This window comes from Dermacentor andersoni, chromosome 4 (genome assembly GCF_023375885.2).
Source record: "Dermacentor andersoni chromosome 4, qqDerAnde1_hic_scaffold, whole genome shotgun sequence".
Taxonomy (NCBI): Eukaryota; Metazoa; Arthropoda; class Arachnida; order Ixodida; family Ixodidae; genus Dermacentor; species Dermacentor andersoni.
In genome coordinates this window covers 137,985,486-138,001,929 of record NC_092817.1, presented here as the reverse complement: position 1 = coordinate 138,001,929, position 16,444 = coordinate 137,985,486, and the positions used below count along the sequence as shown (strand labels likewise).

Below are 16,444 nucleotides of genomic sequence, written 5' to 3'. Positions count from 1 at the left end.
TGCATTAGTTTAGAGTTTGGTTCAGTCCGCTGTGAGCTGTTGTCCAGCATTAGCAGCGGATCGTTAGCGTTTTGAAGCGCGTGCATTCCAGCATTTGGAGACTGCTTATGCCGATAGCCGCGTCAAATGCATTGGCACGCATGTTTAAATGACTAATGTGTCCACTTGTTACGCGTGCACTGCTCGTATCCTGTGGCAGTGCTCGTTCTAAAAGCTTCGAAGACCATCTACACTCATGCGTGTGTTCAATTTATATATGCACAGGATGGACTTGCCGGCTAGTTGGTTGAGCATTTTAGAAGAAACAGCGCAACACAAGGACGACGCAAAAACATGCCCCACCACGAAGCGCTGGTGTGGTTGATGCTTTTTTTCGTCCTTCACACTAAACAAAAATAACGCGAAACGGGAGTAAACCGCTCGTCCTGTATCGCATTCCCGTTTCTGGGTTTTTTTTACTACGTACCAGTCGAGGTAAAAATTTACTACCATGCTGACCAAGTTTTTTGTATGTAGAAACGAGAGTAATTTTTTAATCTGTGGGAAGGTTTTTAGGGACGATAGTGCGACTATATTTTTACTCCCATCACGAAGTTATAGTGGCTATTCCTGAGAGTTATTTTTCAAGCCCATTAGCGGGTTTCTTGGGTCTGATGTGAGAGTATTTTTTTACCTCCTTCATTAACTTTTCTCAGCTTTATCTGATAGTAATTTTTCAAGCCCATTCTGGAGTTTGTTGGAGGTGATGTGGGATTACTTTTTTACATCATTCATCCAGTTTTCTAGGCTATTCCTGGGAGTTATTTTCAGGCCTATTCTCGAGTTTGTTGGTACTGATGTCGGGGTATTTTCTTACCTCGTTATCAAGGTTTCGTAGCTCTACCTGAGAGGAATTTTCAAGCCCATTCTGTGGTTTCTTGGAGCTGATCTCGGAGTATTTTTTTACCTCGTTCATCAGGTTTTCTCGGTTATTTCCGAGAGTAATTCTTCAAGCGCGTTCTGGAGTTTCCTGGGCCTGATGTGGAAGTAGTTCGAAGACAATTGAAAGATTACAAGGATGATTTCATGGATCCCAAGCATGAGTGATTGTTTATTAGTTGTGACATGTTTCTCATAAAAAAAGTCAGGCATGAGTTAATCATCACAAAACTATAGCCTTACAAAATGCTGTGATAAGCATAATAAATATTTGTACTAATACACAGACTGGTGGCTGGTAACTGCCCATTAGATCTCTCATAGCAAAATAAAATACATCACAACACATTCAATGTGCAATCCCACTAAAGTACAGTGAAAACAAGCAACATACAATATAAAATCTAACTGATAAATATACAGTCAGTACTAGAGACGTTCACATTAAACCCACTGAATATGCAGGTCATTCCTTCAAACAGGCAGTTGTCCAGAACATGGGTGTGCAGTGCATCCAATGGATTAGTATGAACATAACTATGCAACATAAAAATATTGCACTTAAGGCCAAATGGCATCTGCTGCTAACGGCCATTACTGCGCCAGACAAAATGAAACAACCATGTGGTAAATACAGCAAGCATTCGTACTATCACATTAGTGCCGGCCACTGCCAATCATATCTCTCACTGCAAAAGGAAAACTATCAACCCATTCACGATGTAGTGAAACTAAAGCACAGCGAAAACAAAATGACACACAATACAAAATCTAACTCACAAATACACAGGCAGTACTAGAGATGTTCACATTAGACACACTGAATATGCAGATCATTCCTTCAAACAGGCAGTTGTCCAGAACATGGGTCTGCAGTGCATTCAATGGATGATTATGGACAAAACTATGCAAGATAAAAATATTGCACTTAAGGCCAAATGACATCTGCTGCTAACGGCCACTACTGCCTCGACGAAATGAAACAACCATGTAGTAAATACAGCAAGCATTCGTACTATCACATTAGTGCCGGCAACTGCCCACCACATCTGTCACGGCAAAATAAAAACTATCACAACACATTCAAGATGTAGTGAAGCTAAGTCAGTAGTAGAGATGTTCACATTAGACCCACTGAATATGCAGATAATTTCTTAAAACAGGCAGTTGTCCACAACATGTGCGTGCAGTGCATTCAATGGATCATGAACAATACTATGCAACATAAAAACATTGCACTTAAGGGCAGCTAGCATCTGCTGCTAATGACCATTACTGCCCCAGCAAAACATTAGTGTCGGCAACTGCCCACCATATCTTTCATTGCAAAAGAAAAACTATCACAACACATTCAAGATGTAGTGAAACTAAAGTACAGTGAAAATAAACAAGTGACACAATATACAAAATCTAACTCTTAAGTATTGCAACAAGCAAATGAGAGGACACTAGAGATTATCATTAGACCCATCGATAGCATGCTGACCTTCAAACAGCTAGTTGCCCAAGACATGGGTGCACAGTGCAATGAAAGGATAGTTAGGAAGAAAACTGCAACAACCATGAGCAACATGTTCTATAAACTTTCAAACTTTCTAAAAAATGACCTCACTCAGATAAGGAAAGTGGTGATTGCTAATACACACGACAAAACATATATGTGAAAACAGCCATTAACTGATACTAAAGCCCCTCCATACACGTTTCCGCCGACCAGGTTAAGTACCGCCAACCTACCCTCTTCCTCCACGTTCCTCTGCCACTCGCCCCCTTAGCTTCCGGCGTCAAGCGGAACTTCCGTAGCTGCAGCTTCCTGTTCCGAGTGGAAGTAACGCTATGTTTTTCTTAACGTTGTTTACTTTCGCGTCGATGGAGAGGCTTTAATTGCACCAGCTGCGGTTTAAACTGTGAATGCGATTCCATCCAAGTACCACCGCCTATTGTAACCAGCGATCTGATCGTGTTCGCTGTTTCGCGTCAACCTGCGACGGGTTGTGCCACGAGACAACGTACAGTGGAATGTAGTGCCTGGGCGCTTGGAGACCACTGCCATTTTTCGTGCATTTAGAAAACAGCGACCGCGAATTACTACTTCAGCGGAATACAACAGCTTGTCGCCTTTGCATTCTTCTCATGGTGACTACCACAGCTCTGCTAAGCACGCGTGGGCATCTCACCATCGGCAGTCAAAGCGGAAATTCCCGCAGCACAACTCCAGGAAGCGGTAACGCCGGAACCGGAAACATTGAAACTGGAAATGCTGGAACCGGATTTGATGTCAGGGGAAAAGGCGGCGCACAACAAAGGTTGTCGCTACTTAAGAAAGCGGCAGTGGCGCGTGGATGGAGGGGCTTTAACTGATACCACTCCCCCTTGTGCTCAAAGAAAACGTATGCAGCCCTTTTTCCACACAATAGGAACATGTTATACAACTGTATTGCAGTACTTATGGGTACAAGCCAGATGTCAATTTCGTTGCCTAAATATTGTAGTGCTTCTTAGCTAGAATAAAAGGTAATTGAGTGTGTTGCCCTTGTCTCTTTCTAGGCATGCAGTTGTGATGGATGCCATATGCTTGTGTGACAAATTGAACATAGTGCTATAGGTACGACTACAAGGATGTATATTCGTAGCTGCCCTCAAACCCCTTCATGTTGCCAGTCAGCATCTATGGTGTATCTTTGTATTGCTCATCTAACACTGTTTACACACAGAAGGCATGTCTGAATACCAAACCACCTTATTCTCCACAGTTACCTTAAAGTGAATGCGTTGTGACAAAGTGCAATGTGAGAAGTCCATGATAAAGAAAAAAAAATAAACAGCTAATTCAACTCCCCCCTGAATTACCAATTTCTGGGCCATTAAGTTTTGCATATACACTTGTGGTGATTAACACAGAGCCATGTTGGCCTAACCCTAGTGGCACAGGACATCCTTCAAATTATCAGTTGGTACAGAATCACTGAGCATGCTGCTGGTGCTCTTGCCCCCGCTGAGAATACCTGTCGCAAACTAACACACATTTTGTTGCTAAAGGTCCATTACAGAGATACTAAAGAGAAACAATAAATCATTTTAGACTGATAAAACAATCTTTCAGAACTGTATTCATGAACATTGTGGCAATAAGCGGATTAATAGATGAGAAAATGAAGATTTAACTTTCAAGTTTTATGCAGTGCCCGCACATCAGTGTGGAGTCATACTTCAACTAAGTATATTCTTTGACACCTTTACAACAGAATTCATCAATATTGGCCAGTAGAACATTAGCTAGACCCGAACAGACACCGTCAAATTCCATATCACAGCGAGCTGGTGCAGGAATCATAAGGTGGTGGTGGCGACACCAGTTTTCGTTTTTGCAAGTTATCTGGATTATCAAGCCAATTCTCATGGAGGGAGTTGTTTTTTCGGTGTTGTAGAAAAATGATTTAATAACGCTCAAATAAATTTTCCCTTTCGTGTCCCTTTAAAGCAAGCACTGTGCTACATGGCTTGGGCAAGCTGCCAGTCACAGAACCCACGAGTGCTTTTGTTAGGCAAAATAATTTTTACAGAAACTTTCTTGAGGATATGCATCTGAAAATTTTTTTGCCTAGCAATAGTTCTTGTAAATATTGACTAAATCCAATGCTTTCACCTGCAGCCTTGTGTAGCTCAAATCCAGAAAGCAGTGCTCAATAAATGTCAAAACCCTGTGGGCCTTTTCGAGTAGATAACGTGGAAGACCCAGAACGAAGCGAAAAGGCAGGCCAGGCCTGCCAGCAGTGACGATGTCACAAACAATCGCTGCGCATCCATGTGTAGCGCCTCCCTTCAACCTCTTCTTTTGTAAAAGGAGCCTTAAGGAGGCCCCCCGCGAACTGAAAGCCTGAGTTGTTAGCATCCAGGCGCAGCCTCTTCAGCAGGCACTTTTCAACATATACACCGTCGCCGATGTCTACCTGTGAAACAATAGAACAAGCACAGATTAATTTTCTACACTTTTGATCAAGGAAAGGTTAGGAAATAGGGTAAGGTTTGCAAAAACGGAAGTAGCTGCTTCTTGTTGATATGGTTTAAAGAACAAAGTACCCTTACGTATACCATGCGTGCGTTGTGCTGAGCTGTGTACTTTCACCTAAGACTAGAAAGTATTGGGAACTTCAATGCAAAAGAAAGACATTCATCTGCCTAGCTCTAAGCGAATGTGTTCCACCCCTTGGCACAGAATGAGATCTGGTGCTGTTCTAGCGATTAGCAGACATTGAAAGCTTCAAGCCTGATTTAGTATTAGGCCAAGGGTCAAGCTGTGCTCGATTATAGTCGGATACAACTTTAGGAAAACAGGGGGAGGGAGGGAGAAAACATTTATTTATCAGGAGTTTGGGCGACTTCCTCGCAGGGTGGAGCCCTTAGTTCAGGGCCCCATTGGCTCGCGCCACTCCGCGTGCCCGCCGGATCAGCCATCGCTGCTCTTGCGGGTCTGAGCTGGCCAGCGCAGTCTCCCAGGAGGAAGGGGAAGGTGAAGGAATAGGGGAGTAGCCCGGAGGGTGTGGGCACTCCCAGGTGCAATGATATACTGTGGGCTTTGCTCCACAATAGGGACAGTATGAGGTATATTGTGTGGGGTAGAAGAGGTGAAGATAAAAGAGGCAGGGAAATGAATTAGTTTGAAGCTGTCGCCACACGACGGCATCTTCTCGATTAAGGGAATTATGTGGGGGAGGGAAGTGTGTCCTGTTATCTCTGTAATATTGCAGAGTTTCAGTGTAGTTCAGTGGTTCTGTCGGTGCGTCGTCTGGGTTGGACAGCTCTTCCAATGGCGCCCGGTTAGCGAGCTCTCGGGCTACCACATTAGCGCGTCCATTACCATGGAGAGAGGCGTGTCCAGGTGTCCAGACGATACGCACCCTGTGTAACGCTGTGGGGTGTAATGATGTAAGGATGCGGTGTGTGTAGGGTGCCAAAGTCCCTCCCTTGTGCCAAAGTCCTGCAGGCGGTCTGAGAATCAGTGACCACTGTGATAGGTCCATCCGGCGCCAGCATGGTTGAAGCGTGTACGATGGCTAGGGCAATAGCAGCCTCTTCCGCCGTGCCACTCTCCACAGTGTTGAGCGTTGCCGAAGCTCTCAGAATGTCTGCACTATCTAGTACGACTAGGCATAGGGCACGTTTCTGTGGGTAGCGGGCCACGTCGGTGTATAGGACTGGAGTGTTTGATTTGTCATCGCCAAATGGCGTTTACTCCTCCGAGGCGGATGCACACGAGCATCCACTAATGGTTGCGCACTCTGGACTGATGTCATGCGCCGGACGGCCGGTGGCCCGCCGTCGGAGAAGATGGCCGCCCGGGCTTCGAACTAGGCCAAGTCGCGTCAGCTGTGCGCGTCAATGCCTCGTCACAGTGAATTCCCAAACAGTTTGTCATTGTCTATCATGCCGGAAATATTACTGCGAGCTTACGATGCGGCATCTGTGCTGCGTGCGTGTATTCTAAGCCATGATCCGGCGAAGAAACATTGCAGCGAGCATTGCTGATGCTGCGCTATGCTTTGCCTGAAAACAGGATGTCTCGGTGACTGCTGCATACACACATCCTGCCTGTTTGTTCCATGTTTTTTATTTCGCTCCCGAGTGAAGTTAGGACAAGAAAAGTTTGCCAAAGTCTGGTGCCTGCTGTCAGCTGCGGGTGAGTTCGTGTACCGTGTCGCTGCATTTTCCGTCGGACGGGGTAAAGTGATGGAGCAAAACCATTCTTAGGAGAAATTAGAAAAGCGTGCGTGAAACAAACCTACGAGCGTCTCAACAGAAAATATTTGCAAAAGAAGCCTCCAATGCAAAGATTTGTCGCCGTCAACTTAGCGTGAATGATTGTTGTCAACAGTGAGATAGCCGAGCGTCTAACAGCGGTGTTCGAGCGTTGTGTATAGCACCGTCGATTGATTTCTTTCCACCAGTGCTCACCGCGCACGCAAGCTGTAGAATGCGTGCTGTGGCACAGTCACGCATAAGTTGTGTTGCCAGCGTTCCTGCTTCCATGCGTGTTTGCACTTACTGATATTTGTCCTTTTATTTTATATTAGCATTTGTTATTGCTAGTTTTCTTTCAGCAAAGTCTTTACACATTTTCATTAGCCAATCTCATTCAAAGCACTAACTCCTGTACACTGCACAACTGGCCTCTTCCATTTCATTAAAACCTTTCTCGCTGGTCTACCTCGTCTTCTCAATCTGCCTACTCGCTGCGTTTTCTGTCCTTGTTTCTTGTGCTGTTGCTGCAATGTGACTAACCAACTTGCTCAAAACAAATTTTGATCGCCTATCAAAACAGAAAGGTTTAGAGATACATTTTCTTAAAAGCGTCATGTGGGTTGCACAGTAACTTTGCCTCTTACCTCTGTTCATGTTTATGCGTCAGTGCATGTGGCAGCTAGCCAGAAGTGCACATGAAAGGCTGCATATTGTGAAACACCTTGCTATGCTGTTGAATTTTTCATGCATGCAGTCTTAGTAAACAAACGGTTTCACTGCCTATCACATATGATGGTGAAAAATTTCAGCACGAATAACAATGTGCAGTGGGGTGTGATTTCTGTCTGACGCTTTCGCCGTTGCAAAGACATTATTCAGTGAATGGAGCCCAGCAAAGCAGTGCACTAAGAGCTTTTGCAACTTTCACCCTTTATTACTTCATAAATGACACTGTCTGAACCTGGCCGTTAATCGACATGCCGATGGCTTGTGAACTAAATAATTGCCTCAATAAAACACATTCAACTTCACTCAGCATTTTTTAGCACAATGCTAGCAGAGCTATTCAGGGTGAATAATTGTGCTTACATTGGTGTTACTTGCCCGGTCAGATAAACAAATACAACAATGGCTGCGGTATGACTGTGATTTGACATGCAGACTGCTAATGGTGCCTTTTGAGCGTGCCCTTGACTACTGCTATTAATAGCTACCCGCCTGGGTATATTGGGCCTAACTAAGCTAATGATGTTTGATAATTGTTCTCTTATTCGCATTACTTGCCTGGGCCAGGTAACCAAAATAAACAATGCCACCACATGAATGTGTGTTTGCATGCAAGCTGCCAACAGTGGCTGTCATTCTCCATTGATTGCTGCCATTTCACCAACAGTGGCGACGGATTGACTGCGCTTTGACGTGCAGACTGGTAATGGTGCCTTTCAAGCGTGCCCTCGACTACTGCTATTAATAGCTACCCGACTGAGTATATTGGGCCTAACTAAGCTAATGATGTTTGATAATTGTTGTCATATTCGCATTACTTCCTAGGCCAGGTAACCAAAATAAACAATGCCACCACATGAATGTGTGTTTGCATGCAAGCTGCCAACAGTGGCTGTCATTCTCGCATTGATTGCTGCCGTTTCACCAACAGTGGTGACGGCTTGACTGGGCTTTGACGTGCAGACTGCTAAAGGTGCCTTTGAAGCGTGCCCTGATGACTGTTATTTCATCACAGGGCCCGTCATGCTCATAGGTGGCTGCCCAATAGAGTATTGGGCCTTCTGACATTGACATTATTCATCTCAACGGGCTGGAAAAAACAGTAGGGGCAGCACAACTGCACGCAAAGCACAATGTGCTTTGGCGTGCAGGCTGATAAGAGTGGCTGTCAATTTCATTCACGTTGACTACTGCTTTTTCGTGTGAAGCTGGACAGTGGATGCCCGAATGAGCATTTCGGACCCCACATAGTTATTCAGGATTAATAACTGCATTTGCATTCAGATTTTCCGGCATTTCAGCACGTTTCCACGCCAACGCTTATATTGAGCATGATCTGTGCAGGACGTTGCTTTTTCAGAATTGGGCTTCCATTAAAAGGAATATGTCATCAAATGAACTGCTTATTTATTTGAGAGGACACGGGAGAATGCTTGGCTGCTGTGCTTGACACACAGTACACCGCTTCAGTGATGGGAGATCCATTGTTGCGTTTGCCGAGGTATGTGTGGCTGGCAGGAGGTCTGGACCTCGCTTCACGCAGAGTCAGAGACGAGGAGAGTTTTCTCTGCGAATAATTCTTTATACAATGTTTACATGTTGTCGTCGTTATCAGGACAGAGACCAACAGAGCAGCTGCAAGCTGCTTAAATAACACCCCTCAGTCCAAAGATCCCCCAGACAGTCCCCAAGGACGAAACAAGGTCGAGAGAGAGAGGGTCCGGGCAGCCTCCGGTGTCCTAATGCCGCTCTCGGTGGCCGGCGCTTCCTTGAACCGCGCTGCGGCGTCGGGACGATTTGGCGGTCGGTCAGAATGGTGCGCCGGTCAAGTTTTATGGCCCGCATAGGACAAAGGGAACCAACTGCAAGGCACTGGGTCGAAACACAGCCCTCCTTTGGAAACTGTCCCCAACACAGCGGGAGTCGTTTGTGGTGCGGGCGCCGCCGGACAAACGAGGGGGAGGGGGGGTTGCATTGCTGCCGGGACGGGGAGGGGCCGAAAAGCAGTCCGTGATCCGGTGGCTGCTTCCGTCGTGGACGCCGTGCAGCCGCGAGGAAACCCGAGCCGTGCACGTAGTCGTGTCCGAAGCAGGCAGGCACCATGCAGGGATGAATGCTGCCTCCACGGTCGACAAACCATAGCACTGGCCTTCCGTCAGGCAAATCCCAGGGCACAAACATAACACCACATACGCTTCGAGAACTCGTTAGTGATCTGCACACGTGCACACGTGTGCAGATCGTGCACACGACCTCAGCGCACATGTGTCCTACTTCGTGCTGCTTCTTCTTTTCTCCACATTTTGTGGGCGTTTTCACGAGGGTGTCGACAGTTTGCCACCCGAAATATGCGAAGCTTTGACCTCCCTCCTCACCTTTAACCCAGTGCTTTCGCTGACACTGAGCATCTTGGGTTTGTAATGGTTGCGATAAATGCATTGTTCTGTATAAGTACTTGTTCAGTAGCAACTGATTCATTTGAAGCTCGGAACAGGAGTAGTAAATGTGCCGTGTACATGTAAACAAGCACAAATGCCATGCAGAGTTGCTCTTTCTACTTTTGCCACTTGCAATGAAGCTAAAGAGCAGACGACGGGCAGCGTTGTGGAAGGCACAGGGTTATTTTTCTGTCGCGATCTGGCATGTGCTGTAGCACATGAGAGCTCTACTAATCCAGTCATCAAAGTCTTTATTTATACCGAAAATTGCGCGTTTCCGAAGCACAATTTTTTAAGCGGGATTATTTTAGTCGCGGAGGCAATCGGACGTCGCGCTTCAGTCATCTGGGCGGGGCCTCCCCTTTTTTCTAAAGTTGTATCCGACTATAGTGACGCACAAGTGCTCGAGAAGTATGGAACAAGACGCAATTGTTTTCGATTTACTGACTGCACTTGGGTGTAAAGCTTTTGTCTGAGAAATGAATAAACCACATACACAAGCAGCATTTTCATAGTTAGCACAGTCTTTAATAGGTACTGATACCTTCAATTTAGAAAGCCCTGTATATTGGGCCTCATCAAACTAATTTCATAAAAGGTTTGGCAAGGTAGAAGCATAGAATTTTAGAGTCATTAGAAGACAGGTGAAATGAGTTATTTATTGCAATTATTACTCAAATTTAAAATTTAGACCACTCGTCCAGTTTGTACATGCCACATAAGCATGTAGATATCAAAAATGGGGATTAGAGAAAACCTTCCCTTGAAGGTTCATTATTGGAAGCAGTCATGCCCTCGAGGAGAAATAACTTCTTTTTCTGTAGGCAGAAATGAGGCTCGGGTATTTTATTGACACATATATATGCCCATGCATATATGTTATCTCTGCTGTAAACCTTTTTTTCATGTATATGCAAGGTGTGTGTGTAACATCTCATTGTGCACAAAATCAAATCCATAAGAACCCGACAAGAAGCTAAACAAACAAGAGAGCAATCCCAGTGACAAGCCATGCTAAACCAACGAGGTAGCCATCCCAGTAACAACCCGTATCAAAAATTTTACTGACATGAATTCTGACCTTTGAAACATAACATGTGTATATGAATACTATCTACATTAGGGCGATGGGCAACTTTAAACAATGGCTACGCCAACATCAGAACTACGTGGATGAGAAAAGAGAGGCATCAAATGCTTTGGCAGAGCATGCAGCAATGACTAAACACAATAGTGACTGGATAGTGTCTAGCATAATCGGCCAGGAAAGAAATTGGAAGCCATGCCTGTACCCGGATTCCCTGGAGATGCAATCAACAGGACACACGTTTATCTGAAACCAAGGAGCCCACGCCCATCTTATGCTAAAACTTACTTAATTAAATATGCACTTCCACTTTTTTTAGCCTTATTGTGAACAAGGCTTCCATATGGAAGCCAAAATGTATTGCTTTTAATGTTGTATTTGGTTGGTCTATGTCTTTCTTTGTCATGTTTCATACCGACCACACAGGCTTCCATGAAACTCTTGATGATACAACTTTTGTGCGAAAGCATTGCTTAAGGCACTTTTGCCTAAACCATGTCTTTAGGCGGTACAACGCATTTTTCTAGACACGAAACCTCAATTCATGGTTCTTAAAAAGGCATTTTGGCTAGATTAATATAATCTATATGGAGTATATAAGGCATAATTACTCAAGCGTCCGATTATATTTAACTCAGAGGAGGCTACCTTAGGTAAATTCATTAAACTGAGGGCACTCCACCAAAACATAAAATTCGTTATCAGCCACTAGAAATCCTGAAAATGGCAATACAGTAAAATGATTGCATATTACACAAATGTGTCCTACAACTCGAAAGGCAGCGCCAGTTTTGTACGCACCTTTGAGAAAGCACACAGATCACGTGCTTTATTGTCGTGCTGTCCAGCTTCCAGCAGTGCAGCAGGTTCCTGCTTGATGTAGGGATGCCTCCAGAATCCGCATAGCCTTCAAAAGTAAGAAATGTTTAATTTATTGTGTTGTGAACCTGGGAATTTGTGATTTACCAGTGTCATGTGGAATTGCAAAGAGAGCCTCACACAGCCAGCTGCATGAATTTGCGTCTGGTTGCACAAATGTCTCTTTGTTATATCTAAGGAGGTTACACTGATATTTTGTAACAAGCGAAGTTTCAGGAAGGAACGAAATCAGCAACAGGCTACCAGGACAATCAAAAACAAAACTCAAATATGCAGTAAAACGTGGCGCATTGGATTAAACAAAAATATTAAGCACATGAAAGGCATTCTGAAAGCTAGATCGCGATTTTGTAGCGATGCTATTCCTTTTCGTTATTCGTTAGTGGTTTGACCGTCGCCCCGGCCCGTGCTACGTACTGGAACAGCCGGCCGTTTGCGGTGGGCGACAAGAGTGGTATAGAATCGAGGGGTAAGTATCGCTACAAAATCGCAGTCCTTACTTTATTACGCACTGCCGTATAACCTACGATTGCAAGAGCTGGTATCCCGTTCGTAAGAATTGGTTGGTCTATGTCTTTCTTAAAGGCCGGTGTCTGAAATGTCTCGATTAAAAATAAACTTCGTTACTGTAATATCGGCCTATGTCGGGTCTGCAACATAGAAGACAAATACGCGAAGACACTCAAGAACATAAACAATACACAGGTTCTCGCGACGTGGTCATCTAAACCAAACTGTATACATAGAAAAATCTTCATACAAGCTTCTATCTGCTTAAGCGTCAAACATAGGAATCGTGTACCAACGCGCGAAGCCCATGATACATCGACGGATACATTACACATGTACTGTACTTGCGGGAATGCATATATAACGAATAACTTCTTGCCAGAAAACTACCGAACGAACAGCAACTTTCAGTGTTTTCATAATTGTGTGCTCATTCAGGCATAGCAATCAAGGCGGGTAGCATATATTTTACAGCAGAATGCAAGTACGCTGTAACATCAGAGGAAGCCTTCGTGAAATTGTTTGCTAAATGTGCACAGCAAGACGGCCAACCTACGATCAGAAAGCGCGTTGCTCTAGCTAGTTACACAACGTTCATTACGTAAATCATAAGTTCAAGAATGCGCGCAAGGGCCAAACTTGCTTACCTTTCAAAAAGACTTGGCCAACGCTCCTTCGTCTCAAAGGTACCGAGGCACCGACGTTTTTCTGGCGCAAGCACTGTAGAACTTCCGATGAACTCCAGCTCCACAAAAGCACAACCTTCAACAGTCTTCCTTACACTACGATTCGAAGCTCCAGTACCAGACTTTTCACGAGAGCGCGGGCAGGCAGCTCGGCAGAACAAAGGCAGCTCGGGCGGGCGCTGTAGTAAGACACTCACTGTCGACACTGGTAGATCGCACGAAACACACGGCGAACTAACGGCGTTACACAAGTCCGGAGGGTTTGCGATGGTTACTGCACACGACAAGGAGCAGATTTTGTCTAGGCACTTCTAAAATATAACTCAAATACCGCCTTACTGCAAGGTGCATTCACTACAACCAACGTGGTATGTCGACCAAACAAATACTGCAGTGGCGCCACTCTACGGTTTTTAGAAAAATGTATCGTAAATGAGAAAATTACGTGTTTTTTCCTAACAACAATCGGTAGGGACACTTTAACAAATTTCTTGGGTCCAAAAGTGTTAACTTTGTATAAATATGCACTTTTTTATACGAAGTTTAAGAAAATGTACTGTATATATTTAAAAAAAAAAATGAAGCGGATGTCGCCTTCAAGATTCGCAACCGCTTCAGTGGCATGCAGTTTACAAAAGCACGGCCTTCGAAATCGGACTTTGTCGCTCAAACGAAGCCGCAGCTGGGAGGGCAGGCATTTAGGCCCCAATTGTTGGGTTTACAGTGCCTAGGTAGGCTTCCTTATTTATAAAGAATATACAGGGACTTACGCCGAACCATGAGCGAGCTTTAAGCAGGGGACACACGGTACGATTTGGCGTCCGATCCAACGTGCGTGTATCCGAACGGTCGAGCGGCGCGTAAGCTCCGCCCAGATCCAGCCCCCCCCCCCCCCCCCCCCCCCGCTTGAGTACATTCACGTCGAGAAACGCAATATAAACAACTCTGCACAACACTGGTTCGCTTTACGTGAACACTGTCAATAAAATTATGCCCCTGCAAATGACAGAACACTTCACGACGGCGCGTTGTCCACTGACGGCTCCGGTGACAGCCAGCGATACGGCCGGCAGGCATAGCTAGGCGGACGCTGCGGCCGACGGCGCTTGATTCAGCCCGAGCTCGATGAAGAGGGCTTATTTTTGCCAAAACAATTAACGCTGGCAACTTAGGTAGCCCGTAATTAAATACAATTGGTTTACTCGACGCAGTCGTTGCGAAGGGCAAACGTGCAAGCGAAGCGAGCAGCCTCGCTCAGACGGTCGGTGTGTGCTGTTTGCCCGCGGAAAGGCCCTCGCGTCGCGGCTCCCGATTTCCACGGTAGCTTAGCGCTAGTGTACTATGCGCTGTTTTGCATAATAAGCACACGTTCGAGATAACTTTATTGAACTGGTAACTATTTCGTGTCGGCAACAAACTGCAGCAGGCAAGGAAAAAAAAAAGACGGCGAGAAACCGGCCTGCCAGCGCCGCCTCCGTGGAGGGAACGTCAGAGAACGTCACATTAGCTGCGGCCAAACGACGGTGCGGTCAGTGCGGTTGTCGGACACATCAGACGATGAAAATTTGCCCGGTTTATCGCACGCCGCACGTCCGATCCGGCGGTTCGGCACGGCAAAACACCTCGATTCCGGCTGCCGTTCAGGCGCGTCGGACGCCGGATCGGACACCGAATCGGGCCGTGTGTCTCCCGCTTTAGCTGGCGAACACGAGCCCATCAGCGCGCCGTCCGTGCAGCTCCGTCTGCTTGCAATAGTGGATGGCCTACGGGCTTCTTTGACGCCTACTGAGCACAAATTCATGATCACCGCTCGTATACACGCTTCCTGCAGCGCTAGCTGTCGTGTTTACGAGATTATATGCCCTCATCTTGAATTGGTGAGACCGCTCGACATGATCGCATCTATTTCTAGTGCGTGAGGCTTTCCATTGACTGTGACTACAACTTACCAACGTTTTGTTTATTTTGTGCTACAGTGGGTCGTGACGATTCCGTTCACAGCTTCAAAGTGGACAAGAGACAGTCGTTTTCTAGCTCGTAGAAGCATGAAAAAGTGGGCTTGTGCTTGGCAATGAACTTTGACCGACACGCTTGCTTCCGGCCGGAGCAGCAGACGCGACAACTCGCCGTTTGTAGGCTGCCGGCCGATGGCGGTATCCCTCGCGAACGGCAAGATATTTACCTGCCGTAGAGAGGATCGGTCCAGGAACGATTCTTGAGGCGATTTTTGTCGCTGAATGCGAGCATGGCCACGCCGGTTCGCCGTGCAGAGCGGAATCGGAACATTATTTTTCGATGAGTTCGCACTGACGCAATGCAGTCGATTGGCTCGTCGGTCGTGCAACGGGCGGCGCGCCGGCAGGAAGCCGCGTCCACTTGAGGCACCTCTTAGGCGACGTACATACGTTCCAAGTTTCCAACGTTCTGCCGTTCCGCTGGTGGATGCACCGCCACGGCATCGATCTTTGCTATTTCTGCCGCGGCCGTGCCTGTCGCCGAGCATAGGCTTAACTGGATTGGGCGGAGCTTGCAATGATCGAGACCTTGGGGAGTAAAGTGGTAGTATTTAATCACGTGATCTTCAGGTTGGTTCCAGATCACGTGGTTTTAAACTCTCAATAGATGGTTTTTGGTCACGTGATCTAAAACTCCGTACGTCGTAAAGCCGGCTCATGACATCCTTTTACTACGTTTCTCAGAGATGGTAGTAAAACGATGTAATGTAACGCATTTTACTGCCTCATGCCAGAGTAATTTTCTGGTGCAAGGTAGTCTTCAAAGCTCATGAGCCGCAAAAACCCCAATGTCGGCTAACTTTTGTTTACAGTGTTGTGTTTGCGCTGTTTCTTCTTCCACGATACACGCACAACACAGGTACGCGAAAGTTTAGGAGCATAAGTGGTTAACTCTGTTTTCCCCGTTTTCTCTCAGTGTCAATGGCACAGCGCGTTGCCCGGAATTGTGCACGCTTACCCCCATATGCAGAAATGCATCATAACTTGAAGCCCATGCTTGACTTGATCTAAACGACGCAAGTCGTGAACGCACCAAAAGAAAGGCAGTGAGCGTCTTGGGGGACGTTCGCACCAGGCGTCGTTTATATCAAGTCAAGCATGAGCTTTGTATTAAGATACATTTCTGAATACGGGGGCTAGACATCTGCTTCTTCCAGAAAATGTCGAAGAAACGCCCGCCAAAACCAGGCACATTCGTAAACTTAACTAGGCAATACGAAGCTCCATAGAAAAAAAGAAGAGTGGTATTAAAAGCTTTCAGTATTTTTCTTTACTCCAAAATAGTTGCGCTCTCGTGGCTTCACTGTACAGAGATAGTGCAGCGTTAGCTAGAAAGCATGAATTTCCTAACTCCATGCCAAAATAAGCTTGTAAAATTATTTAGGTGCTAGAATCCAGGGTTTGTAGCGATCCTTGAAAATCCTTTATTTCTAAAATGCCATTTTC

At 45.8% G+C, this 16,444-nt stretch overlaps 1 protein-coding gene and 1 long non-coding RNA gene across 2 annotated transcripts in view; one reads left to right on the top strand and one right to left on the bottom strand.

Moving 5' to 3' along the window:
* The window catches only part of LOC126537717 (excitatory amino acid transporter-like), a 95,161-nt gene that overhangs the window by 27,641 nt on the left and 51,076 nt on the right, over nucleotides 1-16,444 (top strand). The gene's annotated exons all lie outside the window — the stretch shown is intronic.
* On the bottom strand, nucleotides 4,294-13,113 carry LOC126537835 (uncharacterized). Its single transcript, XR_007600841.3, has 3 exons — nucleotides 12,945-13,113; nucleotides 11,710-11,815; nucleotides 4,294-4,868 (listed from the first exon to the last, which is right to left on the bottom strand). It is a non-coding gene; the product is annotated as an uncharacterized lncRNA (long non-coding RNA).